We start from the raw sequence: 18,084 nt of genomic DNA, 5'->3' as shown, positions 1-18,084 counted from the left end.
TAAGCAAATAATACCATTTATTTTAAAATGCTTTTGCTCACAGTCATACAAACTAATTTGGCACATCTATTTTTCTTGAGATAAGTGTCTGGTTTTAGGAGAATTGTGCAGTGGTTTATGTGAGAGAGCGTTCAAAGAGAGCAGCCCACACATGAAGAACTTCACTTTTTGTATGTGTAATACAATTTAAGGGATTTATTTTTTTAAGACAAAGCTTAATTTCTGTACAAGACTCGAAACTGGTGGAAGTATAACATAAACATGTGCCTTGGTGCAGACATTTTCACAGCTATGTTATTTAGAAGCATTTGTCCAAAGTTTTAGTGATTGTGTCTGCAGCAACAAGGATTTGCTTGGTAGTATAATTACATGCAGGATCTGGCAAGAGATCTGATGTGTAATTAAAGCTTTGTATTGGGTTTGCATGGCAAGACTTGGTAGCAGGGGGGCTACAGGGGTGGTTTCTGTGAGAGGCTGCTAGAAGCTTCCCCCATGTCCAACAGAGCCAATGCCAGCCAAGACCACTGCTGGTCAAGGCCAAGCCAGTCAGATAGTGGTTGCAACTCTGAGATAACATTTTTAAAAAGGGGGAAACAGAGACTGTTTTTTTCATTATTTGTCTAATCTGTGGTCACCGTGCTTGCTATTGAGAGCGTAGGTTGGAGCAAATTAAATAGCTGGTGACAGCATAGCTTTTAAATAGATGAACAGCAGTCATTATATGCAAACTTAATAAATGTATGTTTATATATAAGATTGTGTAGACTAGCAGATAGTCATCTTTATGGAAAACCAAGAACAAAGCAACTAAATATCACTTAGTGGCAATCCCTGTGCCTATTAGTAATCTGAAATCTACTTGAAAGCCTAGTGCCTGAGAGTCTGATTCTCTTACTGTCTGGCTGTGTTTCCAGCTGCAGTTAGCCTTAAGTTATCCACTAGCAAAAAGAGCCTAATACTTACTACTTTCATAGACTGTAAATGCTACAGAAGTGCAAGTTATTATTACCAATAACTTAATTGGAAGATAGTGACAAATGTAGATCCTTATAAATTGTTAAGAAAAATCCTTGTTTCTACTATGTCCTCCTTTTCCAGTTAGGTTGATAACCATTAGGCCATCCTTCCTTTTTATTTTGCTGCTTTAATTCTGCTCCTACATTGTGGGAAGATCTCAGAACAATTCCTTTCCTACCTAAAGAAAGAATTAGACTTTGTTTGTTCTGACTATAAGATGCTAGTTTGCTTGTCAGCTTATTTTGTGGTACTGTTGTGGCAGGGCTGGGCAGCAGTGGTAGGTCCATGTCACCGTGGGAGCACAGTGGTTCATGGTGACTCTGGCATGAGCAGTGTGGCACAGCTCCTGTGACTGCCTGCTGCCACACACAGAGCAGCTGCTCACCTGAACCGCTTTGATTTAATATCAGAGGGCATTCTGGAACCCAAAGACCATTGAAAACAAAATGGTTTAAGCATGTAAAAGCCTTGGCAAATCTCGGGCCTTCCTCAGATTGTGTGCCTGGTACATGGGTGTGCAGAGTGCGATGAGGTCCTCCTGGAGGTGCTGCAGGTATGTCCCGTGGCTGAGTTGGAATCTGCCTGAAGTGAGCATAATTTTCTTGCCAGGTGTGAGCAGGTGAAGTTGGTTTGATAGCTCTTCTGGGAGTCCTCATGAAACCTGAGCCCATAAGCTCTCTTAAAATACAGATAAGTAAGGAATACCAATACTGATAATAAACAGGTTTTGGCAGTGATACCTCTGTGTGTGAGTGTAATGTGGCTCTCAAATAAAGTAGGACGTAGAACAGACTGAGAAACACTGGAAGAGGAAGTTGGGGTTTTGTGAATATGAGCTATGGGAAGAGGAGGAGGAATGGTACTTGTAATGGATCTTTGCTTCTTGGAATTAATAATTCATCTAACCATAATAGTCCTCACCCTCCTCATATCTTTGAAAGATTTCTGAATGAGCTTTCGATGAACTCTTAAGAACAAGATGGTCTAGTTACAGTAGTACAGAGCTCTGTGCATGTTAATCAGTCTAAGACACAAGACGTAAAAAATCCAATAATACCTTGCAGAGTCAATACATCTTTTTTCTTTTTTTTAGAAATTAATTCCAATTCCTGTCTTTTACTGGTTAAAAATGAGAGTGAGCACGTGCAAACATTTAGCCTGTGTTTGCTTTGCAGAACTATTCCATTAGATCAGCAGGCTGTGGATGAATAATTGAAATGTATAATGTAGGCTGTTCTGTATGTGTGTTTGTTGAATGGAGTTGACCTCTATTCTTTGTCATGATACAAAGTGAGTTCATGAACTGTTACTTAGTGTATTGATAGTGATTTGAAAGCTATTTCAAGGTATTATATGAGCATTTACGAATAACAGAGTACCTCATCCAACTCATAGACAAGACAAGGAGCAGCTGCAATTGCTGTAACTGCTTCTGGAACCTAAGCAAATTCATATTGGAAAAAATCTGTATTTTCTATTATCTCTGTTAACAGTTAGTCTGGGCATAAGCAAAAAATAATAATAATAAAAAAAATAAATCCCTGGCAGAGCAGTTAGGCACAAGGGGATTTGGGACCAACCGTTCTCGTTAGTCTCTCTATGGTTTTGTCACTTTTTATCCATTATAGGCTTCTTTGGGCCAAAGGGACAGGCGTCACTGTGCACAACTGTTTAGGACTTTGATTATTCAGGAGTTGCTTTCACCCCTCACAAAGTACCCATGAAAATAATACTCATTTCTTTAAAATAGAAGTGAAAAAATTAGGCTACTTCTGTTGAAGGCCTTGTGGCGCTATTTTCACTAACCTTCTCAGAGAACTATGTTGGTGTTAGATGTAATTCTGATATAAGGAGAGATGCTTTTGCATCATCAGGGTAATTTAAATTGAAACAACATTAAAACAGTTGTAAACTTCAGTTTAATTGCAATCACAGAAGTATCAAGCAGAAAAGGACAATCTTGAGATACAGACTGGGAGTGGAACTGCCAAATTCAAACGGGTGAACATAGACCAAGGAGAGGGAAAACACTGAGATATTTGGATAGCTCTTCTTTAAGGATTTAATTCAGAAATTAATATATTCATTTGGGTAAATGTGTGATTTATTTTTTCTCTCTCTCTCCTTACTGTATAGCATAGCATGGCAAGCAATTTAATGTCATCTTGCTACCTTGTTTCAAAAGAATTTTATGGCAGCACCTCTCCTGTCTGCCTTGATCCAAAACTTGAATCTGGGAGTGTTTAGAATGCAAAGGCATAATTCCTGCTCTGGCAGTACACTGGGCATTTGCTTCTCCACAAACTACTTCAGATATAGCATATAAAAAAAATAATAATCTGTGACAGAGTGACGGTGTTCACAGCTTACTCTTCCTATCTAGGTGATCCCTTCTATTCAGGAAGAATGCTTTAAAGTATCATCAGAATGTGTCACTCAGGATGGGGTGGGGGGGTGTTAAAAAGGCAACTACATCAACAAAGTGATCATTTTTGGTTCCTGATAATTCTGCCCCTGTTGCTTGTGAGCAAGAGAAGTGGGGTAGCCTGGTTCCAACCATGCCTCTCCCTCTGGAGTCTCCTGTCATACTTAGTATTTCTGCTTTGGCATAGGGTATGTCATATGGCAGAAAAGGTGGAAATTGCCAAATGAAATGTCTCTTCACTTTAAAACAAAGAAAATTAGTGTCCTTCAGTAGCAGCCTGCAATAGCAAGTGTGGCAAGTAAACAATGATAATGTTCGCTGAGATGTTCTGTGAGATGTCTGCAAGATATTGTAATAAACTTTTCCATGATTGGTTTCCTCAAACAATTGGCAGTCTAACAGCAGTAGGGGACTGCAGTAAACAGAGCAGTTCAGTTCTGCTTTGTAAATGTTTCCTGGAATAAATAGGAAATACAACATTTTTTTGAACAAGGGAGGGGGAGAACATCCAAGTCAAGCAGCCTTATTTCATTCATGTCCCTTTGTCTAGTTTTTCCTATTGTCTGGATTTCTACCTTCAGAGGTGCCCCAGCTCTGGGAGCCAAGTAACCTAGGGGTTTAAACAGCATTTAAGTCCTCAGAATCTGGGCCATGCTTGGGATGCTGTTCTGTGCACCAGAAGTGGTGTGAAAAAATGGTATGAAGTTGGGAATCAAAGAAAGAACAAAAAGAGCTGTGGCACATCAGTGGCTCAAAGGGGAGGAATTCAGGCATGAATGTTCAGAGAGGCAGAAGCCCCATTTGTAGAAGAAGCTAGCAGAGCACAACAGTTTTATCTAAGCTTTTAGTGTTGGCACTCTGTCTTCTGGTTTTGGCTGGTGTCTTGGGATAGATGTGTGGAATGTGATGCAGCAGGGGGGTGGGAACTTTAAAAGGGGATGGAAGATGGAAAACAGAAGGAGCTGGCCCAAATGAGCAAGCTGTGCTAGTTCCCTAGTACAGGGTGCAGAAGTTGTTTCTAACACTTCGACAAGGAGGTTTAAGTTTGTGAATGGCAATTATCAGTGCTGTCTATAGGTAGAAATTGTTTGACAAACTAGAATGTTTCTTCCTCTCTGTCCCTTTAAGCAAGCACAGATCATTCGCAATGCACAGCAAATCCAGCTTTCTTTTTGTCTTGTTCGAATCCACTGAAATAATAAAGGATTTCTGGGAACTGCTGCTTTGCATCTTTTTTTTTCCAAATTGGTGCCAAGATTTGGATCTATCCCTGAGAGTCAGTATGCCATAAGGAATGCATTGGAGCAAAATTATTTTATATGACTGTCATTTCTTTGTTAAAATTAATTGATTGTAAATTTATAGGATAGATTGTCTCTAAATTTCATCAGTGAGTTTCAGAAATTACCTGTGGCAGGAAGGCTACAGTTGTGGCTTTCAGGACTGCTGAAATAACACTTTTAGAAGAATCATCAAAAGCAGATTGAAGCAGTTCTCCGTTACTGCTATTAAAGAGCAGTTTGACAACCTGGGCACTGATGCCAGGAAGGGGCTGTTTCATAAGGCTGGTTATTAGATGAAGTTTCTAGTTTGATACTTTCCTTTTATTTATATAAGTAATTTCAAAACCTGTACTCTGATGCTAGTCCAGCCAGATCTCACCAGATACAAATGACGTGATCACACACAGCAAGGGCCCTGGTTTTGTTTAGGATTTAGGTTGCAGTGCTTCAGCTGTCACTGCATGCCTCAAGGGCAACATCAGGTTTTCTTGGCTTTGGAGCTGAATGCTGGCAGATAGGGCTTCATAAGATCTAGCTCTGAGTTTAGCTCAGACCTTCTCAAAAGCATGGGTGAAAATACATTTTGCCATCCTGAGGGTGACAAGCCAGGGTTTTCCTACTTTAGGGAGGATAAATGAAAGCAAAAAATACATAAAGCATTCCTGCTCTCCCTGCAGGGTAGGAAAAGCAAAGCTGGGAACTGCTGCTGTTTAGCAAGGGCCACCCCAACCGTTAGCTCAAACATCACAACATTTTAGTCTTAAGTAGAAATCTTGCTTTTCCAGGGCTTTGTTGGAGGGAAAGGGAACAGTGGGACATCATAGTTACAGATGTTAAATCAGCTGGTGATAGTCCAATATGAAAGCGGCTATGCAAATGTAAGAGCATTTCATTGTGTAAAACTAATGTACCTGTAATTACTTCTCTAATTAATAGATGGATATTACAGTCCTTGATGTTGGGGGTTGAAGCCCAACATCAATATGCCTTTTTGTAGGGGCATATTGGCAGTGTCTTTTGGAGAATCTTGCAAATGTACAGCCTTATGTTTCCTGTTTGAAGGCACAAGTTTTAAGAAGTTGTTATGGGAAATTGAAATGAGACTGTGTTTAAACTTGTGCTGTAATCTGGCACAAGTTTGTGCTTTCCTCGGACCTTCTTGTGATGATTCTCAGCATGTCAGTGCCCTGACCGAACCTGTCACGCAGCAGCACAAGAACAAGAGGTGATGCTCTAGGAGAGTTGACAGGGAGAGGATAATTTCTTCCACTGGCAGCATGGATTTATGACAGCCTGAAATGACTTTGTAACAAGAACCTCAGTGATTTATTTATTTTTTTTTTCTTCCCCTCATAGTTTGAATAGGAAATAGCTCTCTGTGACCAGTGTTAGCATTGCTTGGATCACTGCTCTTCAGCAGCCAGCTTTCTAGCCATGTGATTTCATAGAATTTGGATCTAAGATAACTTTTCTTTTTCCCTAACTTTTTCAGTTAGAGAATACACCTGAATATCTATATGCTTCTTCATGTACCTTTTTCAAATTAAAGTTTTGTTTTCCTCTGTTCATATACTTTATGTTTTTATCTTAGTTTCAAAGGGGTGTATGCACATTAGTAAAATATTTCACAAGTTACAAATGATGTACTATTGTTATTCTAGTACTGTGGCTAGAGAAATCAGAGACCTTATGAATTATTCAGATGTATGTCATAAGGCTGCAAGCAAGAAATGGAGAGAGCCTTCACAGCTGAGTGCTGTGGGCTCTGACTGACATTGGTGTTAGAGCCATGCTTTGAATGGGCTCCCAGCCAGATGACCCTGTTAGGTCTTTTCCAGGCTAAATTATGAATGCACGTGCAGGGTTGGGGTGCAATGCTACCTCAGTCCTGGATGCAATGTAGACATATAAGCAAACAGCAATGTGTGAGTTAATAAAGCTAAAAAGAAGCTAAGTGTTACATTTCTTTGTATAAGGGAAGAAATTTTCCATAAGGGTAACTATAATTTAAACTTTTTGCTGCAACTGCAACAAAAATCAATTTAAAAAAAACAAACCTTCTGCAAATTCAAACTTTTGTCCTTCTTATAAGTGACAACAAACAAACAGAAATTAATTATGTACAGTGGGAAGTTGATAACAAATAACTGCACATCTCTGAACCTAGCTTAATTGCCACTTGCCAATACGAGAATTTTTCAGATGCTGATGATGCAAATATCCTCTGATGTATTTACTACAGGTTCCCATTGTAGTTTCTTGGTCCTGAGTATGGTGTAGTGACTGTGATTTGGGGAAAGAAAGGAAAATTGTATTGCTTGGATGATTTTCAGTGATTATTTTTTTTCCCTGTGGTTTTATTTTTACTATTTTCACTAATCTTGCTGAAACCAGTAACCTGGTGTGGCTATTCCAATAACTGTATGTGGTATTATTTTAAAAAGCATTTAGTAATATTTTGAACAAGTTTTTTCTGGTTTTAATACACTTTAAGGTACTACAAGTAATGAGATGTGCCATGATAGACACATGGAAATATATGGAGAGAAAGCATTAAAATAATTTTAAATAGCAACAACCGTGGCTTGTATTTCCAGTTCCTGAAAGGGGGAACTGCAGTAGCACAGCATCCAGCACCATGGCGTTAGACCTGTGAGACAAAGCCTCGGTGCTGACAATCCAGTGTCCGCACTATGTGTGGTTTGAAAGTTTTACTTTGGGCTAGCTCTTGCCTGGCTTAGCTGTCCTGAGAAGAGCATTCAGTAATGCAAAGAAAAGCATGGTAGATAAGGATGATCAGGAGACTTGCTTCAAAAAGGCACACTTGATCTGGGATAAAATGCAAGTGTAAATGCACTTTATTTGCTGTAAAGAGGGGAGCCTCATGCTGTCATTTTTGCCTCCATACAGAAACACTCAAGCAAACTGAAAAATCTTTCAATTATTATCATTTTGCTGCAGACTTGACTAATATCTATGAATACTGCAGGAAATCATAAACATAATTCTGTATCTGTCATCATTCATTCTTTTATTTTGCTGCAATCTAGCTGAGGACATTTTCAGTTTTGTCAGTAAACACTGAGAAGCAGAAAATAAATTGCTGTGGAGAGGGAAATTTAGTGAGCTGTGTAAAAAGGCTGCAAGATCCCTTCAGTTTGTTCCTTGGTTTTCGTTGCAAAACAGAAAAAAATAATTTTATATATATATATATATATATACACACACACACCAAAAAACTTTGCAGCAGGTGTTCTCTGGAGCTTTCCTTCAGTACAATTTCTGCCTGGTTTCACTTGAGCTTGGTGAGCTGTAAAGCTTTCAGGCTCATTCAGGAGTCATTGGTTTGGGTTATCAGGTTAACCATTTTTGAGCTTTTGTGCCAGGATTTTGCACAAGTCGAGGAGGGGGAATGGTTTATTTTGCGGCTCAGGTGCAAGTGTCAGCTGGCATGATGCTGACCTATGCTTGAGCAGCCATGCGGGGACCACTCTTGCAGGCTGGGGCCGCGCTAATTCTGGCTGGGTCTTGTTCAGCCCCTGCTCTGCTCTGGCTGGCGACTGTAAGGAGCCCAAGCTTTTCCTGGCTTGTACACGGCAAAATAAGTTCAGTTCTGGGAGGGTCTTGCTATCGTATGAAACACAGAAAAGTAAAAATAGACTGGTAGCAGGAGCGCCTGTTTATTAATGTAACCAGCGATATGGTTTTAAAGTCATAAAAAAACCTCTTAGAAATTACAGGTAATTGGATATGGATAAAATTCTTGGTTGTGCTTTCAAATGGGAGTACTTACACATTTTTTAGGCTGAATGTGGCATTACAATGATAGTTTGTTTGGGTTTTTTTCCTGAAACTTTATTAACAATTAGATATAAAATAATCTGACCTTGGTTTGAAGTTTCGAATTATACAAAACTTTCAGTCTCTAAAGTAACAATTCAGTCTGCAGTAGCTGGAATGCTCTGGGGAAATACATACCTTTATCAGCCCTGGGGGGGGTGAGTTACACGGAACTAATGCGTTTTTCATCAGTTATTAGCAGCAAATCATGTACTGTGCCCTGCACACCCGTTCGGTTCCAGGGTTTCCCGAGAGCCATACCGTGTCTGAGCAAGACATTGATTCTTCTGCCACCGTGTGGTCCTGTTGTTTAGAATCAACGACCATTTTAAGAAAGATGCACTACTGTGGTTTATATAAAAACTGAACATAAACTATCACAGTTGTTTTATTTTTGATCGCCTGAGTTTGTTAACTCATGTTGTGCTGTTTGCGAAGATTAAACTTTGAAATGCACGTTTAGAAGAAAACACCTCATTCAGGAAAATTGTGTCTTTTCATCTGCTGGCATTAACGGTAAATTACGTATCCTTGCTTCAATCTTTTTTTCCTGTTGAACAGAAATAATAAAGCTCTTTCTCTGATATTTTAGAAAAGGATTGGTTCCTACATTTTGAAATCAAAAGTGAAATTAGAGATTCCAGCACCACAATTGAACTGTACTGATTAAATCTTTTTTTCTCTTTTCCCCATTTTGCTACAATGTATTAAAAAGTTAGGCTTTACTTTAAAAAAGTGAGAAAATGCCAACTCCATATTTAACAGTTTTTATTTCAGTGGGAAAGAGACTTTCATAAACTTGTTTGCAGATGGATTCCTTAAGACTTTTTGCTGCAAAATCCTTTTTTATCTATTAATAGGATTCAAAATTGGACCTTCAATATGAAAACCAGCTAAAGTAACAAAGGACAGACTTGGTATGCTTTGTAAAAGGGTATCTACATGTCAGACCTATTTCTTTTCTTTCCTTCTTTCCATGCTATTTTCATACAGCTCTTTCACATTTCTTGTCAAAATAACCAGCTGCCATAAACCCCATGATTATTACGTAAGCCATGCTGTTACTGAAATACTCATTAACATAGGAAGGTACATGTCATTTCACACCATGCATTGTCTGAAATTATAATTTTTGTTCTGAATAAGCTTTTTGCTTTTACTCCTCTATAATAAAAGATATTTTTAGTAGTAGGGATGAAACTAAGTTTGAATGTTGAAGTATGGGGTATATGTGTGCAGGCAGATTTGAAAGGTGTAATTAAATTGCTTAGCTTTTTTTTTTATATATTTAATTAACTCTACTGAGCATTAACTCTGAGGCTCAGTCATCTCCCTTATACTGTTAATGTAGTTAGAGTACATTCAATAATAAAACCTGATTCTTTTAATTGGTTTTGCAGATTTTGAAACCTTCAGTAAGTCAACCTCTCTAGACAACAGCCTTAGTAGTTGATTCTCAGTGCTCATTCCTTTGTGCTTGAACCACTAGGTCTTACATTAATGTATTCATCAACAGGGCTCTGTCATGCGGTGTTTTTTAGGTCATGTTTTGATAGACCCACGCACCTCTCTGGAGGTTTTCTTGGATGCATTTGAGTACATTTCTACTGAGCTGATGGGCATTGTGTAGATGTATTGAAAAGGCTTTAAAATTGTTTTGTAAAATACAATGAAAGATGTTTCACTAAAGAAATAATGGGTTTTGCAAAGTGCTAGCACTTTCAGTGTGCACTGGAAGCAAATTCCATACTGCTGAGTATTGCTTGGGCAGATAAGGAAAGGCACCACAGCCAAAACGATTCAGCAAAGTTTGTAAATGCCAAAAAACCTTGATTTAAAGAGCCAAAAATATAATCCTTTTACATTTTCTTAAAACTAGGTCATAGAGCTGTTCAGGAGCAAATCTTTAGGGAATCCTTAAGTGAGTTCTGCTAAGCAAAAAAGGTAGTTCAGCCACCTGAAACAAATAATATTCTCATTAATGTTTTGTGGGTGTGAGCTTTATCAGCAGGGTAATGTAATTTTTCATTCTGGAGTTCCTGTTTGAGAATCAGACTCAGTATTCAATTCACTTAGCAAAGGAGACCCATTAAAGCAAGTGACAGCACAACGCTGCAACTAATAACAGCTTATATTGTCATGTGTCTATGTCACAATTTCTTAAATGTAAACTAAGCTTCTTCTATTAATTTTAAATTTATTTGACATTTTTACATATAGTGGTTCTCTATTTAATTTTTGTCAGGTGGTCTCTCCATGCAAGTTATAGCATTTTTTCAAGGTAGTTTATTTATGACTAGGTGAAACTTATTTATGACTAGGTGAAAAAAACCACAAAACATTGAAATCACATTGTTGTTCCTATTAAATAGTTAAGAAAAAACCTATGGTAATTGACATGAGATAATTTGAATAGTTTTTCTGGAAAAACACTCCTGATAGTTTTCCATACCGACCATAACTGAGTGTATGAGGATAAAAATTTTTAGGTAATTAGAACAAGTAGCAGAAGTTAAAAAAAAACACATTGTGCAATTTACAGGTATGATAAAATACGTCATGGTTGCTGCCTACTGTCATAAGGCAAAGTTAGGTGCTGAAATTTCTGATTATATGTTGGATCATAGATTAAAGCTTTCAGGGATCCTTTATAATTTATGGGGTATATATGGGCTTTATGCTTATGACTGAAATGTTTGTTCAGATTGGAGCCTGGAAGGATGGGGTGTTTGAACTGTCGTGTTCAAAGGTTTGCTTGCATTGATTATGAGTCCTCTTATTTTTAAATGCTCAGGATTTTTATAGCTCCTGTAGTCTTCCTACTTTAACAGCTGACTTGTTTCTTTATCTTTAATGATTTTAAACATTAACATACTGTTTTAGTTTTTAGAGAGGCTATGCTTCCTAGGAATTCCCCTTTCTCAGAAGTTTCTCACTTAAAATTTCTAAATGTTACTTCCAGTTACTTAGTAATTCAGCAGCAATTGGAAGCAGAGTTCATGGACCGTCACTGAACAGAAGTAGTCTTGAAAAACCTCAACCTCTAAGAGGAATAGATTTTCTGCAACAGGGAAACCAGAACACTTTTACTTGTTGCTGCCTCATAGGATATTTGGTCATGGTTTTGTATGAGAGGCCCAAAATTTATGCCTGTATTTGACAGAATAGGTAAAAGATGGTAATGAAAGGGCTATCACAGTGACAAAATAGAATTTACATTAGTAAATTTGAGAGCCTCTGTGCTGATAAATTAGCTTTCTTCTGCAGTCCTCCAAATTCCACAAATCAGGTGTGGTTATAAATTTCACGGGGAAAGGAGGGCACAGCAGAACTGTGTATGTCTCTTCAGACATGAGATTTGACAGTGTACATACCTATATGTGCCCATAAAAATGTGCCACATAATATGTACATTAAATAAAATATTTAGCCTGTCTTTCTAAAATTTTGCTTCAGTGCATCAAACATCCGCATCCCTGTGCTGAAAACTCTATTTAGGAACACAAGTTCAGTCTGTTCTGGAGAAGTCCCCATACTGTGTGCTGCTTTAACTGCTTGGTTTCTGCAGAGCTTGAGTCCAGCTTGAACTATAGGGCTCTCTGCAGATCCTTATACGTATTACATGGGCAGAAGTGCTGAGCCTTCATTAGAGATCTAATCTTAACTGTAGCAAATGAGTGTTAAATTGTGCAGGCACTGTGCTTAAAAATATTCATGTGCACTGATCTTTCTTGAAGACTAGTGAATGAATCACGATCTGTTGGAAAGATATGATAACCAAAAATAAAACAGAAAATCCTGAACTCCTGTCTCTCACGAAAAATATCTCCTTTCACAGTAAACCATACATACTAAATTTAAAAAGTTGATTGATTTATCTGCCTGGTTGCCTACCTACCTACTACATTGTAAATTATACATAAAAATCTTGCCAGCTTTTGTATGTGCTATTTTCATAGCTCTAGATATGGAAAAAAATACGGGGGGGAAGGGGGCAGCCATGGCTAAGTCAGTGTTATGAGTAGGTTTTATAAATAGGTTTCCAACTTTTATTTAGACTCCATAGTAATATACCCCTTGAAAGACCATGTATAATATTTTATTAAATATGACTCAATTTTTAGAATGCTGATGTGATAAGTAAACAGGTATTTAGATGATCATAGTGGTCATCCTCAAGTTAAGTGGTACCAAAAGACTTTGGGTATCAGTCCTAGCGTTAAGCAGTAGTAAGTTTTCATCTGTTTCCTGCATTAACTCATTTTGTGTTAAGCACTTTAATTATTATGTAATATCCCCTGCTTTTTTTTTTATTGGTTGTGCTCTACCTTCTGCTTTTTAATTTGTATTTCTCTAAAAGATCTTTCCATCATATAAAAAGAAGATATTAACTAAGAAACTTTATCTTGCACATAGACATTTGTGCCACAGATCACATGACAGTAAATTAATTCCTATAGTTAAATTAGGGAGAAAATATAGTCTGATCCTATTGGATCAAGGGGTCTAAACTTGGATTTTTGGGGATATCATCCTGGTGTTGTCATTGATAGTTTCTGTAACTAAAATTAGGCAAGGCAACAGAGGCTATTTGGAGAATAATTGTTGGAGAATGGATGTGAACTTTGGATACACTTGAATTTTGACTGGCCAAGGCCCAGAGTAGCCTGCTTTAGCTGGGGCTGCTTGGGGCAGGGTTTGGGCCACAGACTGGACTCCAGTGACGCCTTCCAGCCAGAATTACCCTGTGGTTCATGAAAATGGTGTGTGAGAAAGAGTCAGTAGTTTTCACTTGACATTTAATTATATTTTGGTTTGATGATGATCTTCAAATAAAACAACATTTTATAGAAAAAAGTGTTGTTGTGCCTTTAAAATACATTAGACAGGTTTGTTATAAGTATTATATCATTTTGCATTCAAACAGAAAGGACAGCTAGATGGTCATGAGCGGTCAGTCAGAATCACAAAGGACAGGTAAAGAGGGTACAGGATTAAGTGACCAGAGAAATAGTGATTACAGACTTGTTAAGAAGCCTAATTTTGTAGTATATGTACTACATGTATAACTGTTATGAACAAAGTGATTTATGTGGATCCTGCTGTCTTTTTATTTAGCTAAACACATTGTGATACTGGTTTCCCTTTGAAAAACACATCTATGGGGTGTGTGTGTATATATGTGTGTATACCTTTAGTATATGTTAAAACCACTTGATAGGTATTGTTTTAGGTGTCAGAGATGTTTCTAAGATTTCCATTGGCTTTTATCTGCAACTGATTTTTGATTACCAGTTTCTGCCGAGCTGGGAGATGGTGGAATCTGTAAAAATAGTTGTAATGTGCTACAGAGTTAAATATAGTTCAGAATCAGAGATATAGACTTAAAGCTACTGACTATGGGCTAATGCCCTTTGTATGTTTCATGCTATGGGGAAAAGAATCACAGGAAAACAAAATATCCTTATTTAGTGATCAAGCAGTAGGATTCAAGGAAGCGATTATTTGATATTAGTTCTAAGCACTGTATCAGTCTCTAAGTGCTTAGAAATAATGGAAAGAAAATCCTGGGTGAAGTCTTTGAAGGCACCATGCACAGGTCATCTGCCACAGGTTTTCTAGGTGACCTTGGGCGTGTCGTGCATCTCTGTGCCTCCTGGGTAAAGCCCTTTGTAACGCAGCAGTTAAAAAACAGGGTATTTCAGAGGAATTGTGACTACTACTGACAGTCGCATACACTCACCACTGCTGTTGTACTAACCAAGTTAGGCTGGCTATGGAGGCAAGTAGGATATGGGGGCAAGGCTGTATACTCAAAATATGGGTTTTTTTTCATGTATTTGTGATATATGAATAATATATGCATGGGATAACATCAAAGCAAACAATTACTAAGGAAGAATAACACAATGATTTCTCTTAAATCCATATGTAGAAGCCAATTGACTCATCCAGAAGTTATCAGCCTTACTTGTATGTTATTCTGAAATTAAAAATAATATTATTCTAGTATAAACCATTTTATTTATGTAGTTTTTCCATATTTTTACCTATCAGAGATTAATTTTATTATTGGACTATATTTCTAGAATTTGAACTGGCATAATCACTGTGATTAGTGCATAGAAGATGAATACAAAATTCCTTGAAAGATGTTGTAGAGCAGATGAAACCAGCCATGTCATTTCCAGCTGTTGTTCCACTGAGACCCAGGGGTGGAGGGAAAGGGAGAATTGGTGTTTGACAGTGTAGGAGAAAAAATTGATTGTAGAGAAATGGCATTTTTCAGCAGTTAGACTTAAATAAAAGGAATAACACCATTACATGTAAATAAATGGATAAATTTTTAAAAATTAGCAGGTGAGTCATTATTAACTAGTTCAATACAACCTGTTATTTAATTTTACATAGGAGAAAATTTCTATTTTAATTTCTTAAAGTCTCACTTACTGAGACTCTTGCCTTCATTTTGTTATGATTAAGGTATAAAGCACCTTAAAAACCTGTTCCAAAGAACTGTTCTTCTGAGAACTATTAATTTCTTTATTTTATATGTGCAGAAACAGATTACTTTTGTGTGAGTTTATAGCAATATAATTCAAAACTCCTGGCAGTTTATCAGACTCGATCCCTGACAGTGACTATTATATTTTACCATGTACCCAATTTCTATCTGAAGGGGAATATGGTTTAGAGGTAGCACTTCTTAAAGACTTGAGTGATAGGCTGAAAGAATTCCTGTCTTAGGACCAGTGGTATAACACCATGTGAAAAAAGGTAACTTAACAGTTGTATTTCAGTAGCTATTAGTAGGAATTCACCCTCATGTTGCATGTATGACCAGGTGATGTTCTGAAATGTCAGATTTACGCATTTCTGGGAATGAAAGGAAGGTAAAAATGTGATACAACTAAAACAAGATTTTCACTGGTCTGAAGCCAAGTGCTTCCTGCATCTCATGATTGCCCTATTGGTTTAAAAACTTGTAAATGCCCAGGTCAGTTTATTTTGATGGTTCCATGTTCTGGAAAGCGGCATTCAGAGACTTTTCATCTTTATTGCTATTTCTCAAAATGCATTACGTATTTTTATTTCGTTACAGGTATGCTAATGGAAAAGTTAATGTTTTAGTAAAGAAAAGACATTTAGAGAAAAAATTTTAACATGTAAAAATTTATTTGATTTTTTTACAGGTATTTACTTAAAGGAAGAGGTTTTATAGGAGACATTAGCTCTTACATATGCAATTTCTGGTAGTAAAATCTGTTTCTAGTCTGGGAGATGATCTCTTTCTTAAGGTGTTTTTGTCTCCTTATTAATGAGGAAGCAGCTTTTTTTTTTTTTTTTTTTTGTGAATTGAAGTGGTTGTAAACATCTAATTCATGAGTGCTGTGATGTGTCATATGGGTAGTTAAGTCAGAGGCTCCAGCTATAGAGCTGTCAAAATCATTTTAAGAAGAGGAAAAAAAAAAAAAAAAAGTGGGACCTTCTCTCGTTCTTTTTCCAAAGACAACAAGTGTTAAAAGGATTTTTTCGAGGAACTTCTGACACCTTCTTAGGTAATTCACACTTAGAGAGAGTAAGTGGGAAATCAAAATCTCTTTGAAACTAACTTGGAAATGTTGCCATATGTCTTATTCTTGAGATTATACAAGTGGGTTTTTTTTGAGGGGAAAAAAAAAAAAAAGAGGGGGAGGGGAAAAAGAAAGAAAGAAATCCAGCCTCCAGCTTTCAACTGCCACATCCTTCAACCAGACAGTTCTGGGAACTGTTAAATCAAATCTCCATGCACCACACATCCCAACTTGTGAATTAGGTGATACAGCTTCCTGTGGTGGTATTTGACTTTACCATGGGAACAGCTAAATCAGTGACAGCAGCAATAAGGAGGCACTGAATATATTTTTTTCAACTTAAAGCCAGCTGACTTTCACATTCTTATTCAGCAGCCTGATAAAGCTAAGTTAAAATGAATTATGTAGTGTTGGAATATGAGCAGAGGTGCTTGGGAAACCAAAGAAGACAGAAGGCATTTGAGATCATGAGCTCTGACTTGAATGTTTTTTAAGGAAAGCTTTTTTTAAAATGTCTGCTATCTCTTGACCTGTTAATAAACAATAAACGGAATTAAGTTTTATAGGTTAGTATTTTACAATGGCTAGAACATTTTGTATCCTTACAGTCTGGACATAGGCAATCAAGATTTCTTTTTTTATCTCTACTGTAAGTAAACTGAGCCAAATTCCACTTGTTTTTTGTGTCTGTTCTCTGGCATAACTGTAGGGCTGTAGCCAAGGATAGATCTTATCCTCGTGTGACTATGTATGTAGAGCATTAAGATGTACAAACAGTCCTCCATTGTGCTGCAGGCAGTCTCCTTGTCATTCCCTTGGCTCTCCACAGATTTTGCTTAGACCCCATCCTCCTTGTGCTGTGCACAGGTTTCCAGACGAGTTTGTGCTGTCAGTGGCAGGAGAACTTACCTGATACATTAGAATACCCAAAGGTAGTAACGCTGGTGTGAAGATAGGGTCAGTGCTGAATGGAAAATGGTTAGTACACTGGAATAACAACAGAAAAATTCAATCAGCAATCATGCCAGGAATTGTTTTGTCTCTGTTTTCATATTCTGATTTAGTCTCTGGACTAAACAGGGAGAAAGCTGATTGGATCTTGAAGTAGCTTTTGGTTTGATCTTTGTGCTGAAGTGAAGAAGAAAAATCAGTATTTTTTTTTCTAAGTTCCATTTTCTCTTAGCTACAGTATACAGATGCACAGTCCAGAGTTTAACAGATATTTTTCTTGGAAGACTTACAGGTTTAAGAAATGTTAGAAGCAGGTTTTCTCCCACACACATTGATTAATTCTTGTATAGTCTTCACGTGGATTTTGAAAGTCAGCCTTCAGTGAGTGCTGTGGGGATTTCTTACTACTGAACTGCATTTAGTCTTAAGAAGTAACAAAAGGTGATTTGCTGCAGGAGGAAAAAAAAATCAGTTAGAGTAATGTAATAGAATACTACACGTAACTGCCTTGATTTACTAAGCTGGCTTTCTGTACCTGTTCTTCTGTGTAAACATAGTTTGATTTAGCTTTAAGTATCACGTATCTAAAGAAAACAATAGCAGGTCTAAAGCAGCATCTATTTTTTAGAAGTTAGTTGATTCAGTGAACTTCGGTGGCTCAGTATCTTTGGGAAACATCAAGTCTAACATATTTTCTGTAAGCATGCGGATATCCATTCCCTTAGAGCGCTTCAAGATGGGTATCTAGATCCCTGTGGAAAAAATACAGATCTTGAGTGCTTTTCAGTAGCTAGCTCCTTGTACATATATACCTGCTAGTTCTTATGTATGAGTTTTCTGTAATAAGAAGAGTTAACTTTACAGCAAATGGGTAGAAAGAAAATTAATTTACCGATGACAATAATCCTAAACTGAGATTAGACTTGGAGCTTGGGCCACTGAGTGATGTGAGCCGCATCGCTCACAGTTTGTCCTACGGGGAGGAAAAGTAGTG

The 18,084-nt window shown here is 37.4% G+C and overlaps 1 protein-coding gene across 3 annotated transcripts in view; it reads left to right on the top strand.

Annotated features, from left to right (window-relative positions):
* Nucleotides 1-18,084, top strand: part of PRKCE (protein kinase C epsilon) — a 293,940-nt gene that overhangs the window by 149,943 nt on the left and 125,913 nt on the right. The window lies entirely within an intron of this gene.

The sequence above is a fragment of the Falco naumanni genome, chromosome 12 (assembly GCF_017639655.2).
Source record: "Falco naumanni isolate bFalNau1 chromosome 12, bFalNau1.pat, whole genome shotgun sequence".
NCBI classification, from domain to species: Eukaryota; Metazoa; Chordata; class Aves; order Falconiformes; family Falconidae; genus Falco; species Falco naumanni.
Note: the sequence above shows the minus strand (reverse complement) of the source record. Positions and strands in the feature narration are given on the sequence as shown.